Source organism: Nannospalax galili, unplaced genomic scaffold, assembly GCF_000622305.1.
Source record: "Nannospalax galili isolate Female #2095 unplaced genomic scaffold, S.galili_v1.0 scaffold586, whole genome shotgun sequence".
NCBI lineage: Eukaryota > Metazoa > Chordata > Mammalia > Rodentia > Spalacidae > Nannospalax > Nannospalax galili.
In genome coordinates this window covers 6,427,682-6,441,122 of record NW_008355363.1, presented here as the reverse complement: position 1 = coordinate 6,441,122, position 13,441 = coordinate 6,427,682, and the positions used below count along the sequence as shown (strand labels likewise).

General features: G+C 38.7%; 1 pseudogene; it reads left to right on the top strand.

Annotated features, from left to right (window-relative positions):
• The first annotated feature begins 5,385 nt into the window (after positions 1–5,385).
• On the top strand, positions 5,386–6,812 carry LOC103749635 (annotated as a pseudogene).
• Positions 6,813–13,441: the final 6,629 nt, after the last annotated feature.

Genomic DNA, 13,441 nt, shown 5'->3' with positions numbered 1-13,441 from the left:
GAGATTCTTCTCCTTCCTCTATGCCTGTGCTGTGTAAGTTTGGACTTTTTGTGGTGTCACACAATTCCTGCATATTTCATTCTTGTTATTTCTTAAATTTTTCATAATCTTTGTTTTAGTGGTCTAATTCATCTACTTTATCCTCCAGTCTTGATACTCTGTTTTCCATTTTATTCATCCTGTTGATGAGGCTTACTCCCCTGTCATTTCTAATTGGTATATTGAGTGTTTCACTTCCTTCTTCATTTCAGCCTGAGTATTCTTCAATATTTCTGACTGTTCTGAATGAATTCAGAAGTTTGTCCCTATCTTCTTTCAGTTCTTTGATTTCTTTGTGTTGTCTTTAAATTCATTGAATTCTTTTATCATGTTTATAATTGTTATTTTGAATTCTATGTCCTATGTTATCTCTAGGGGGTTCTCATTATACTCCTCTACAGGACTGTTGGTACTTGGTGGGGATATATTATTTGGGTTTTTTATGTTATTATTCTTTCGCTGTGACTTTGATGTGGATTTCTTTTGTTTCTGGTTCTTGTTTGGGACTCAAGCTTCCCTTTGTTGAATTTAGGTCTGCTTCTTTTTGTAAACTTTATGTGCCTTTGTGGTTTACTTGTTGGGCATGCAAAGCTGGTTGGTCTAGGCTTCAAGTTCTCACCTTTGATTTTATATTGGAAGGGCCAGATGGCTTTCATCCTGGTGCTCAGGATTTCCCAGAGAGGCCCAAGTTTGATGAGAACCAGGTGCTCTCACGCTTTCTCCCAAGGTCTGGATCCCTCCAGGATATATGCTGGCCTCAGGACATTGGGGGCTGGGCTGCTCTGGGATGAGGGCCTGGCTCAGGCATGTGGAAGTGAGGTGGAAGAGGAAACAGGCTCTGAGGGCTCCTAGGGACTAGAAACAGGAATTGGGTTGGTCTGGGCGCAAAGGGTCAGGAAGCAGTGGGAGAGTCTGAGGCAACAGGCCAGTCTAGCGGCCTGGCTTGCCCAGAGAAGAAATGGGCCAGTGCTGACGCTAGGAGGAGAGATGGGGTGGGAGAGCTGGGAAGGTGAATGAGGCTGGGGGAGTCAAGGTGCAGTGGGCACAGCCAAACTTACCCAGGAAAGAAGCTGGCCCCAGGAAGCTGGTGACTGTGCTGCCCAGAAATGCAAAGGTGATGTGAGGGAGGGAATAGGCCCCAAGGGCTCCCATAGACTAGAGGGAGGAATTGGGTGGGCCTGGGTGCAAAGGATCAGGAAGCAGTGGGGAACCTGGGCCAAGAGGTCAGTCAAGAGTTCTGGGATGCCAAGAGACACTAGGAGGAGAGATGGGGTGGGGAAGCTAAAAGGGTGAATGAGGCTGGGGGAGTAAGCACAGTGGGTGGGCACAGCCGAACTTATGCAGGAAAGAAGCTCGCCCCAGGATGCTGGTGGCTGTGCTGCCCAGGAATTCAAAGGTGATGTGAGAGAGGGAACATGCCCCAAGGGCTCCCTGGGACTAGAGGGAGGAATTGAGTTGGTCTGGGTGCAAAGGATCAGGAAGCAGTGAGGAGCCTGGGCCAAGAGAGCAGTCCATAGGTCTGGGGTTCTGAGAAAAGAAATGGGTCAGTGCCCACCCTAGGAGGAGAGACAGGGTTGAGGAGCTGGGAGAGTGAACAAGGCTGGGGGGGGGGAGGAGTCAAGGCTGCTACATCTATTCTTTAAGTAGATTATGACCTTTACATGCTGAAATGGTCTAATAGCTTCACTTTGAGCACATTTCAAATTTGGTTGTGTTTTTATATTAAGTTGCAAAATCCATGGAATGTCTATCTGAATTTTCTTGCCCTACATACCTGAACATTATTGGGCTAATATTTTGGAAAATTTTGAGTAACTATATGACATAAATTACCAAGTTCATCCAAGTAATACTAGAGTATTCTGGATTACTTTCCCTCAAATGATGAATGCAAATTGAAAATATCAGAAAGGTGTTATAAAATGTTAGTGGTTAAATATACAATATACAAAATACATTATGAAGAGATAAAGCAACTGATGTATCCAGAAAATGCTTCAAAAATCTCATTATCCAACATAATGACAGGCAAAATTCAAAACAAAAGCATGTAAAACTTTTAATATCCAAAACTGAATATTAAAAAAGTCAAGAAAATTTATTGGACTTATCTAAGTTCATTTTGATGTTAGTAACTTTCACAGATCATTAGATGTACCTTGAAACTCACATTTTAATTCATCATTGTGTGTTAGATTTAATTTTCAAACTGACACATCTTGGAAGAGGGAACCTCAATTGGAGAAATTACTCTATTGGAATGGCCTGTGGGCATGTCTGAGAGGCATTTTCTTAATTTCTGAGTGAGGTGGCAGGGCCTAGACCACTATAGGCAGTTTCACCCCTTGGCAAATGGTCCTAGGTTGTACAAGAAAACAGGCTGAGCACAGGCCAGAGGAGCAAGCTGATATGAAGCATTCCTCCATGTCTCTAATTAAGCTCCTACCTCCAGGTTCCTGCCTGAATTCCTATGCTGTCTTCCATCAGTGATGAACTTTGATGTGGAAATGTAAGTCAAATAAATCCTTCCCTCCCCCAGTTGCTTTCTGTCAGCGCTTTAGCACAGCTGTAAAAAATAACTGGAACAGAAGTTTGTATTAGAATTGTGAGGTATTACATTGAAGGACATGACCACTTTGTTTTGGGGATGATTGTGGAAGCATTTGGAACTTTGGGCTGAAAAGGCCATCGATTGCTTAGATCTTAATTGGGTGTTGTATTGAAGCTTGGAAGATACAACTGTTGAGAGAAATGCAGATAATAGAGGCCTGGCTTGTGAAATTTCAGAAAAGTTAGATTCTTCCAAAGACTCTATCTTGGCCATTTGTATGATACATTGTGGATTAATAATTTGTGAAGTAAGACTTTTGTGCTTTACTGGGATAATCAGTGCTGGCCAGCTGAGGCTGAAAAATCAGCTGTGATTAGCAGGAGACCAGCATCATTGAGGTGCAAACTTCAGAGAAGTTTTTCCTCTATGTTAGCACACAGAAGCTGGGGTCCAGAGGGGTCCAAGGCTGCATCTCAAGCTAGAAGCTGGACTTGGAAATATGAAAGAGTCTCCCATATAGTATTTGTTTTTTTTGGAGCATTTAAGCGGAAGGATTGAAGGGGGTCATGGAGAGAATCTGAGGCTTGGAACCCTGTGAGACTAGGAGCAGGCCATTGATGAAGGTTCAACCTCAGTTGCAGTGGAGACACCAGCATATTGGAGATGCCAGGACCATGGGACAACCACCAATGGCATTGGCAGGTGTGGAGTGAAGCCTGCTTGAGCCTATGAGACAAGCAGTGTGCACCGTTGATATCAGAGAGAAGTGGAGCTTCTGAAGCCATTAGAAGCCCAGAAGATAATCAGCGAACCCCAGGTTTCTGTTGTGCTCCTGGTCTTTGGTTTTAATTGTGTCCTTGTTCTTCCCTCTTGAAATGAGACAGTATGTAAATTGTTTTGAATTTTACAGGAGCCCACAGTTAAGACACTTTTAAAAGAGACATTGAGCTTTTAAAGTATTCAAAATTGTTAAGGATTGTGGGTCTTTTAAGGCTGTGCTTTGTTTTATATTGTGATAGTAACATGAGATCACAGGGACAAGAAATTGAAAGGTTATGGCTTAATAGTGATGTGTTTGGGTGTCAAGTTGGTAAAGGGCCAATTGTGCTGGATATTTTAGTCAACTTGACACACCTGCAAAGGGCAATCCTCATCTGGAGAGTTGTCATTTTTGGATTGGCCTGTGGGTGTGTCTGTGAGGCATTGACTTGATTGTTCAGGTGGGAGGCCCGGAACACTGTAGGCAGTGCTGCCCTTGTACAGGTGGCCCTGGGTTGTATAAAATAGCAGCCTGAACACAAGCTAGGGCTGCAAGTCAACAAGCAGTTATTCTCCTTTATCTCTGCTTCAGTTGCTGCTCCAATTTCCTATCCTGAGCTCTCACCCTGGCCCCCCTCCATAAAGATATATAAGCTAATAAGGTGACATAAACACTTTCTTTCCCAAAATTGTTTTATCACAGCAATACAACTAGCAACTAGGACAACCATTTACATGGATGATATTTACACACACACACACACACACACACACACAAAACATACAAGAAGGTGTCCATATACATAAAGAAGATAATGGTAGTGAAATTTCAAATTCAGAATACAGGTCAGTGTCCTTTGGATATGAAATTATACATATTATCTTAAATCAACATTAAACACACCATATATTGTATATACATATATATATATATAAAACTTCATAATGAAGTCATTATTTTTCAGACTACAAAGTTTCAAAGTATTTACCAATTTTTTGTATTAGTATACACATATTCCTTATGAAAGCCAAAGCTCATCATTCAAAAACAAAATGCCATTGTATCCCTCCAGGTAAAATATATTTTTGAAGATTGTGATGAACTTGATACCAAATTGGCCCTTCATTAAGCAATTTACATCATTTCTGCCATGAAATTCCAAGAAGAGTACAGATTTCTTTTGACACTATCATATTACAATTTTTATTCTATAAGAGGATCTGAATTCTGAATAACATATCTACTTTCAGCAGATCAGTGACAAATCTTTGAAATTTTTTTTTTTGGTCTTTTTGAGACGGGGTCTCCCTGTAGCCCCAGCTGTCCTGGAACTCACTATGTAGACCAGGCTAGCCTTGAACTCCCAGAGATCCACCTGCCTCTGCCTCCCGAGTGCTGGTATTAAAGGTGTGCACCACCACACCCAGCTAATCTTTGAAATTTTTATGGCAGTAACATTGTGTGGAAAAGTCTTAGTATGCAAATTTGTCTTCTATTCAGAATTTTTATTTACTCTAAAATCCCATATAACTATGCGAAATTTCCATGTCAATTTCAGTTTTAGTATTTGTTTGATGAAAACACTGCATTTTAAATATAGAATCATTCTAAGATTCAGTTAATGGATAATTAACATTTTTCTTTTTCAGCATTGTAATGTATATTGAGATGAAATCCACAATTCTTTAAAATTATCATGCTTGATTTCATTGCAGCCCCTTGAAGCTAAGCTTGTGCGGTCAGATTGATCCTCAGTGAGACATGGCAAGCTAGAACAGGAGAAAGAATATAGTAAAATAGTTCAAATATCTTGAAGGGCAGACCCACCACTTCCAGGGCCTCAACACACTCATGTGCTCACCAGTGTTTGCTTCCTATAGCTTGATAGTCTTTGGAAAATCTGACCTGGGTTTTCTGGACTCCATGCACTCAAGTCTTGCAGATAGCATCACTTTTGTGTTATCAAGATTAAAAGACAGTGACTTGATTCTATAGGAAGTACTTTAGCTGAGGCAAATGTTGACTAGATTTGAAGATGAACACAGTTGAAGACAGTTCTGAGGTACAAACACTAGAAATTGTGAGCTCGCTGTTTACTCATGAAACAGCTGGAGAAGTCATTCTTTGCCTTCAGAATGAAGTTGATGAGATACAAGATCCTACTGAACCTCTGCATAAAAGGTTTTGTTTGTCCCCCGAGGTTGATTCAACTCCTTGAATGCCAATTGTCGCATTCCGTCTATCAGAAAAGGATCAGAGCTTTGAGGGGGTCATGATCATGACATCAGATGTGGCAGATGAGCTTACTGAGAGAAGTATGATGCAGAGTCCGACTTTCCAGAAGTACAAACCAGATGAAACATCTTGCTTATCTTGCTTGGATAATGAGGAAGATTCAGTAATTAATCAAGGGTGGTTCACAGATAAAGAAGATAATAATACTCTAACCAATTAGGGACATAAGTGGCAGGTGGGGATGTGGTCCAAGGAAGAAACTGAAATTTTGAAAAGCAATATTGAATGCTATATGAAAGCACATGGAATAAAAAATGTTTCAGAAATCATCAAAAGGCAAAAGGCAAAAGAAAGGACTTCTACAGGTCTGTAGCACGGGGTCTGAACCGGCCTTTGTTTACACTCTATAGAAGAGTGATTCACGTGTATGATGACAGAAACTGTGTTGGAAAGTACACACATAAGGAGAGTGAAAAGCTCAAGGAGCTCTGGCACCAGCATGGCAGTGATTGGGCAACAATAGGTGCAGTACTAGGAGGAAGTGCATCTTCTGTTATGCTGACTGATGGACACATACAAAATGGGGAAGGTGGGGGGAGGAGGAGGACGACGACGACAACGACAACGACTTGCAGAGGTGGTTCATGAATTGACAAACAGATCCTGGTGAAAAAGTCACCCAGGGTGTGCCCTAGCCAGCTGTGGCTCAACGAGTCTGCACCTGCTCAGCTAAGCAGTGTCGATCTAAATGGCTCAACTACCTGAACTGGAAACAGACTGGGGAAATTGAGTGGACCTGGGAAGATGGATTGAATCTCATCCTGAGGATAGCAGAACTTGATGTGGCTGATGGTGACATTCACTGGGATCTCTTGGCTAAGTGATGGAGCAGTGTCCATTCCCCACAGTGGCTTCAAAGTAAATGGTGGGTTATCAAAAAGCAAGTTTCAAACCACAAGGAAATTGCATTTCCTGTCTTAGTAAAATGTCTCCAACAATTATATGAGAACCAAAATATCAGCTTAATGCTTTGGGATAATAAATCAGGATATGAAGTGTTAGATAGTAATCCTGATTCCCCATAACAGCATGTTCCAATCAGAGTCCCTGGCTTAGAAGATAGGTCAATCATCTCTCCAGTCCCCATCACAGATTTTGAGATTGCATACCAGGTCAACCCTGTCTCCTCAGACTCCCCTTCTTCTCCTATCAACTCTGAGGAAATAACTCTACCCAAAGGATCACAATAGATATTGCACCTCTTGCCATCTTTCTACTTATATTTCACTAGATCACCATCTACCAATTTCCTTTAAACAAGCCCACTTCAAGGCCCTTCCCTGACCCTCTCCACTAGTCCCACAGTAAACCTTATATCTGCTGCTTCCGCTGCTTAACCCATCTCAGATCATATTTTATCCCTAGAACACCTGTTGAACACCAGTGACAGTGACACATTGAGTATCATACACTGAGAATCATGATTCATACACCAGGAACTGTAATTTGAACTGTTGATTTAGATGTCACTTTTTCCACATCCCAAGTAGCGTCAACAGTCAATGGCAATATTTGTCTGATTTTCCTTAATCTTCAGATGCATTCACAACTTTCTGAGATGAAATTCCCCAGACTAAGGTAGCTCTATAGCCACTATTCAATGATGCCCATGTTTCTAAATTCAGTGACTAAAACAGCAGATAATGGGTGAATAGTGTTATCAGAACAGAAGAATACCTCTCCAACACCAACTTTAAATAAGAATCACCCTTGATTTAACCAGTGCATATATTACTGAGGATTTAGTCTCTCACCATAATAGAGCACATTCATTAAATAATTGATGACTAAACCATGCTTAGTGTTCTTTCATTACTTGGCTTTGCTCAAGCATGTGATATTACAGACACTGAACCTGACTTGCCTTTGAGAATACTAACAAATCTCATAACTCAACATCATCAGAAAGAATCAAATACCTTTGGATGCTCTTTAGGCAGGCCTGTTTCTGGAGAATCAAAGGATGTTGGACATGTTACTAGGTCATCTTTAGAAACAAGAAAAGAAGCCAAAGTGTTAAATAGTGTCTTCAGAAATACAGGAGCAATCCCCAAGAGACTTCACTATTCTCATGACTTTTACATAGCTACAGTTCTTTAGCTGTCATATTGGGGATGCTGTGACTTTTTAACCTTTTAAATTCATGCCCTGAGATTCAATTTTGTGTTTTGTAATTGTGTGGACAATGGGAATTTTAATTGCACATATTTCCCTTTAGAATTTTCAGGAGGGAAATTCATTCATATCAGCTACTGAAAAGTTGTAAAATCTCCAAAGCTAAACTATAGTAATGTTTAACTCCACCGATCAAACATGGTGCTCAATCCAGTGTCAAAGAGGATTAATTATATTATAGAGAAGTCCTAACAATGTAGTCTAGTTGTTAGTTACTCTCTTCAGAAACAATAATTTGACTTTGAGACACGGCTTACAAATACAGACACTTGAGAGGTGTTGTGTTGTGATTACTACTGATGAACTCATTGCTGGGAGTAGGAGCTGATTTAGTCAGAATAAGGAAAACAGGAAAAGTACAGTTTAATTACTCTTAAAGGGAATATGGACTGAAGAAGTAACCCAACCCACCAGTAGCTAAGCAGTTTTTACCCCCTCATCTAAAACTAGTCACTAGTGTCTAGTTGGCACTTTGAGGAAAAATTAGAGATGAGAAGAGGTATATTTTCTCTGGTAACACAGTTGCTTATTATATGCTGTGTTCTATAAAATACACAGAGAAATAATTGTGGCTGTCTTAGTTTGCCTGATAGAGAAGTTGTGTTGTATCCCCGGGACCAGCTAATGTGATAAGTTAATGGCAATTGTAAAATACAAAGTTTGCTGATGCACCAAAAAGAACCCAATCAAGGGTTATGACACTAGTTAGGTCAAAACTGGCTTCTTAGATTTGACGAATGAGATTGCTATTGAAAAGTCCCAAACCATATACAGACAATTGTAACTGTGAAGATTTAATTCAAGTATAATGCCTAAATTTTCATGTTAATACAAGACAAATGGTGTGGGGGGTTCGAAACAGCGACCCCCAAGCAGTGATGACTGGGGATGAGTAAGCACGCCATTTGCCAGCCCATGTCACCCCCAGTACCGGGAACACTCAGGTGCAAAGGGGAGCCTAGTCAAGCAGGGACTCATTTATTTCAGGTGTTACAGAGCTTGTAAAGGCATCTGGAAATCCCCCTCCCCCCTGAGTGTGTATCTTAAGGATGGTCATGTGCTGATCATGCACTCCTCAGCAGTGTGGAAGTATCCTTCAGACTCTTAAAAGAAGTCAGGCTGCGCCCCAGTAACTTCCTCTCCGACCTCTGCAAGGTGGGGCCTTTAGGTCCCCACAAAATGGTAGAAGACTAATGGTAAAAGTTGGCTGAACGGGGACAATGTGTATGTTTAGTTTAACAAGAATAACATATTTGCTTAATAGGTTTAACAGTTGTACATGAATAAAAGATCTCTTATAATGAAAAAAATTAAAGCCTTTTCCTATGTGTTTGCTAAAAATTTCTGTGGACCATCTGAATGACTGTTTAGAACAGCTTTGGTTTCTGTGGAGTAGCTCAAACATGGAGATTTTTCACAAAATCAAAAGTACAAGTCTAACTGGATATCCTTTGAGATAAACATAATAGAGTAATCCCTTCAACATGGGAAGCTGCTGAGTATTTAAGGACACAATATGTGTTAAGGAAAAGGAAACGTGGAATAGCTCCCTCCTCTTACATACACTTTTACTAATGTGAACTGTGGGACTTCTCTCAGCTATTTTTCATAGAACAACAGTACTTCAACATGAAGTCTGACATCCATGTGTATGGGGGTTTGTATTTGTGATGCTGTAGATCATCCTAAGAAATCACATGTGCTAGGTAAATGATCTTCTAATTGAATCCTAGTAAAATTTTTGTTTTGAGACAGTCTCACTCCATAGACAAGGCAGATATAAAAATTACAGTCCAGTTCAGCCTCAAACTCCCAACAATCTCTTGCCTGAGCCTCTTGAGTGTTGGGATTGCTGGTGTGGGACACCAGGCCCAACTTCGTAAATGCTTTGCTAACGATGAAATGCAGTAACTGATATCTAGTATGCGTGTACCTGGATGCCCTGAGACGACCTGCAAACACACAACTGGATTGATTCTTGCGTCTGTTTTTCTCTAAATTTATGTTATAAATGATTCTTTTCAAGTAGAGTGGAAATCAACTTGTAGTTGTAGATAAGGTACCCTTATCCTAATAATAGAGTTGAAGTAGAATTGTCTTGACAATTAGAATTTTAAAGTAATATTTTGCTAACAAGAGGAAGTAAAGTTTTCTTAAGATATCTCTCTGGGATTGTGCATCTTATTTCTTCATTTTGAAAATTAGTCTAGATATTTATCATTCTTATTTCTTTGACAACTTCTGTTTTCTATTGAGACGTTTTGTGCTATGTTTTTGTTATAAGTTTCTCTTTCATTTGGATTAGATTTTAGATTTCTAATTAGAAAGCTGGATTATCATTTCTGGGCTTTTCTAAAATATGCTCTGACTGTAAAGACCATCTAATAATCTGTAATTCCATTCAAATTCAGGGTTTACTAATATTCAATTCTGTTTTGTAATTTTTTTATTTTATATAGTTATTTTTTATAAATTTTTATTGAATTTTTGTGTATTTAATATAGAACATCATAATCAACTTTATAACCCCTTCTTCATTGGCATTCTCCCCTAGACCCTCCCACACACTGGTTTTCATAAATTCTGTCATTTGTGTTAAGGCCTACCATGTCTAAATAGGGTGGCTAGACCCCAGTGGATGAACTTGCACTAAGAGACATCTGGAGACACTAACTTGACATGATAGTCCTCAATTGTTTTATTCTTTGTAATTGTATTGCATAATATCTATTTTCTTTTTTCCTGATACTGTATATTTGATTTCATGGTGAATATAGAACAAATTGGGTAATGCACATCTTTGCAATTACAGAGAATTTTTATTATAATGAAGATATCATCTGCACTTGAAATTATTTGTTCTTCTGTTGCTAGGTGTAGTGTTCCATAGCTATCAGTCTTGTCCTGTGGATCTTGCTACTGTGATTTTTTTCTATACTTACCACTCTAAATGTAGGGATTCAGAAATCTTCCTGTGCAACTCTGTTTCCCCTTCCTAACTAAGCATGTACTCTACACCCAATCTCCCTGCTGCTTTCATGCTCCAATATCCTTGGGTAATTGCTTTTTAAAATCATGTCTAGATTTTGTTTCTTTGATGCAAAACAGAAAATCTACAGGATATTTATTCTTTGTACCTGCATATAGTCACTTTGCTATTACTTCATGAAATATTCTATAATTTGTGTGCCATTATTTCCTTCAATGTTCCCACATTGATAAGCTATCTTAGTTTTCCACTTGCACCCCTAAAATCCAGATACTATTGCATATTATATGCATATAGGCATCATTTAATATATTTCTTGATCAGGTATGCTTATTCTAAGACCTAGTTCTGATGTCTTTATCCAATTTATGCCTATTAGTTATTTTAAAGTATTTTTGTTTGAGTAGAAGCTCTAATTATAATAAGAGATTTATCTGACAAGTGTAAAATATAATTTCCAACATATTGCTTTGAAATCAGCCTTTTTAAGTTGTAGGCCTTTCATCGTTTTCTTAAAAACATTTTTACTTTTTATGTATATGAGTGTACTGTCTGCATGCATGTAAGTTTACCATGTCATGCAGTGCCTGTGGTGGTCAGAGGAGGGCATTGGATCAAAACTGGAGTTGTGGAAAAGTTGTTAGTTGCAATGTTGGTGCTGGGAATTGAAGCTGGGTCCTCTGCAAGAGCAGCCAGTGCTCTTAATAACTGAGCAATTTCTCCAGTCCCCCTTTCACTATCTTCTTTTGAAATTTCATGTAGAAAGTACTTTAGGCATCAAGGCACATATAAAACATTGTGAAGAATGTCATTATACATTATCTAATATTACATAGTTAAATTTATTATTACATCTCTGAATGCTTTTTGCCAGTGTACTCGGTGCTATGTGTAAGAATCAATTCAGCAGGTTTAAAAATATGACTTAGCCGGGTGTGGTGGCGCATATCTTTAATCCCTGCACTTGGAAGGCAGAGGCAGGCGGATCTCTGTGAGTTCAAGGCCAGCCTGGTCTACATAGTGAGTTCCAGGACAGCTGGGGCTACAGGGAGACCCTGTCTCAAAAAGAACCCCCCACCAAAAAAAAAAGGAAACAAAAAGAACTATCCAGGAATAGTGGTACACACCTTTAATCCCAGCACTCAGAAAGCAGTGGCAGGTTAATCCAGGTGAGATCAAGACCAGCTTGTGATTGTCCACATAACTTGTCCAGGCCATCTGGGAATACATATTGAGACTTTGTCTCAAAAAAGTAATAAAAAGTAAATAAATTATGAGCTAATATATTTTCAGGAGAAATCCATTAATTAGGTAATATTACCACACTGAATGCCCTTCAATCTAATGGCCAACAGAATCTTCATTCCCATCTGGAAGTTCATCAGACCCATCTTTAACTAACTTCACAAATTACTTTAAATATCTTGGGTTTCCAAGTCCTTAGTACAATTGTATGTTAATTTGTGATTTCATCATTATAAGTGTTCTGCAGTCAACTCCAAACTTTTCCAAATACCTGCTACAAAGCAATTCTAAAGACTCTGACATTTTTCTCAGAAATAGAATGAAAATAGACCTCATTTCTTGATAATGTTTATCTGTTATTCAGGATTTTGATACTATAACAAGTATCTGAGATGATCAAAGTAAAAATAGAAACATTATAAAACTAAACTCTAAAAATTAATGTGCATAGAAGAATAGACTAGTTTACCATAGGTTTGCTATAAATTTAAGACCAGAGGTATGCTCACTGCTTACTGGACTCTTAAGTATACTAATATGACCATGGTGGTCTACTTAACTACCTGGTTGTTTCAAAGACTAGGTATACAACAGAAAATTAACAAGGATTAACACATATGTTTTTGGAATAAGTTCTATATAAGGAGAATATCTAGATGTAGAACCATAATATAGAAATGATAGCCAATCAAAGGTCAAACAGGAAATTAGACACAATTTAAGTAATAGTGAATGAAATGGATGACTTGATGAAAAAATATATAAAAGGGCTGGGGATGCAGCATTGTTAGTAGAGTGTTCACGGCTACATGAATCCCTGCCCTTGATCCCCTGGAGTGTATAGAACACTCTTGGTGAAGCATTCAAAAATTCCAACATTCAGGAAGGGGATGCAGGAGGATCAGAAGCTGAAGGTTAATTTCATCTAGAGTTCCAAGCCATAGAAAATAAAGGAAAAGTTCTCAAACAAAAAAGTAACACAACAATGAACCTAAAAGATGGAAAATGTTAAAGTATAGTGGTATATTATGAGAAAATAAAGGTGGATGTCTGGCAGAACATAATGTATCCAAATAGTATACAATATTATAGAAAAGTACAAGTAGTTATTTAGATACTAATAAAAAGAAATGAAAGGACAATATTTGTCAAACAATATGAAAACCCATTTTGTACTATTTTAATCCGTTTTGAATTAGTGTGGAAAAAATACCTGAGTAAAACAATTAAAGGTAAGATTAAATGTATTAAGTTTGACTTTTGGTTTTAGATGTTTCATATAATGAGTCAGAGAAGCTCAAATCATGGTCACTCCCTAGTTTTCTCATTTCTTTATATTCCATGCATGCCCCAAGTTATGGGATGATCTTGTCCACATGTACACTGC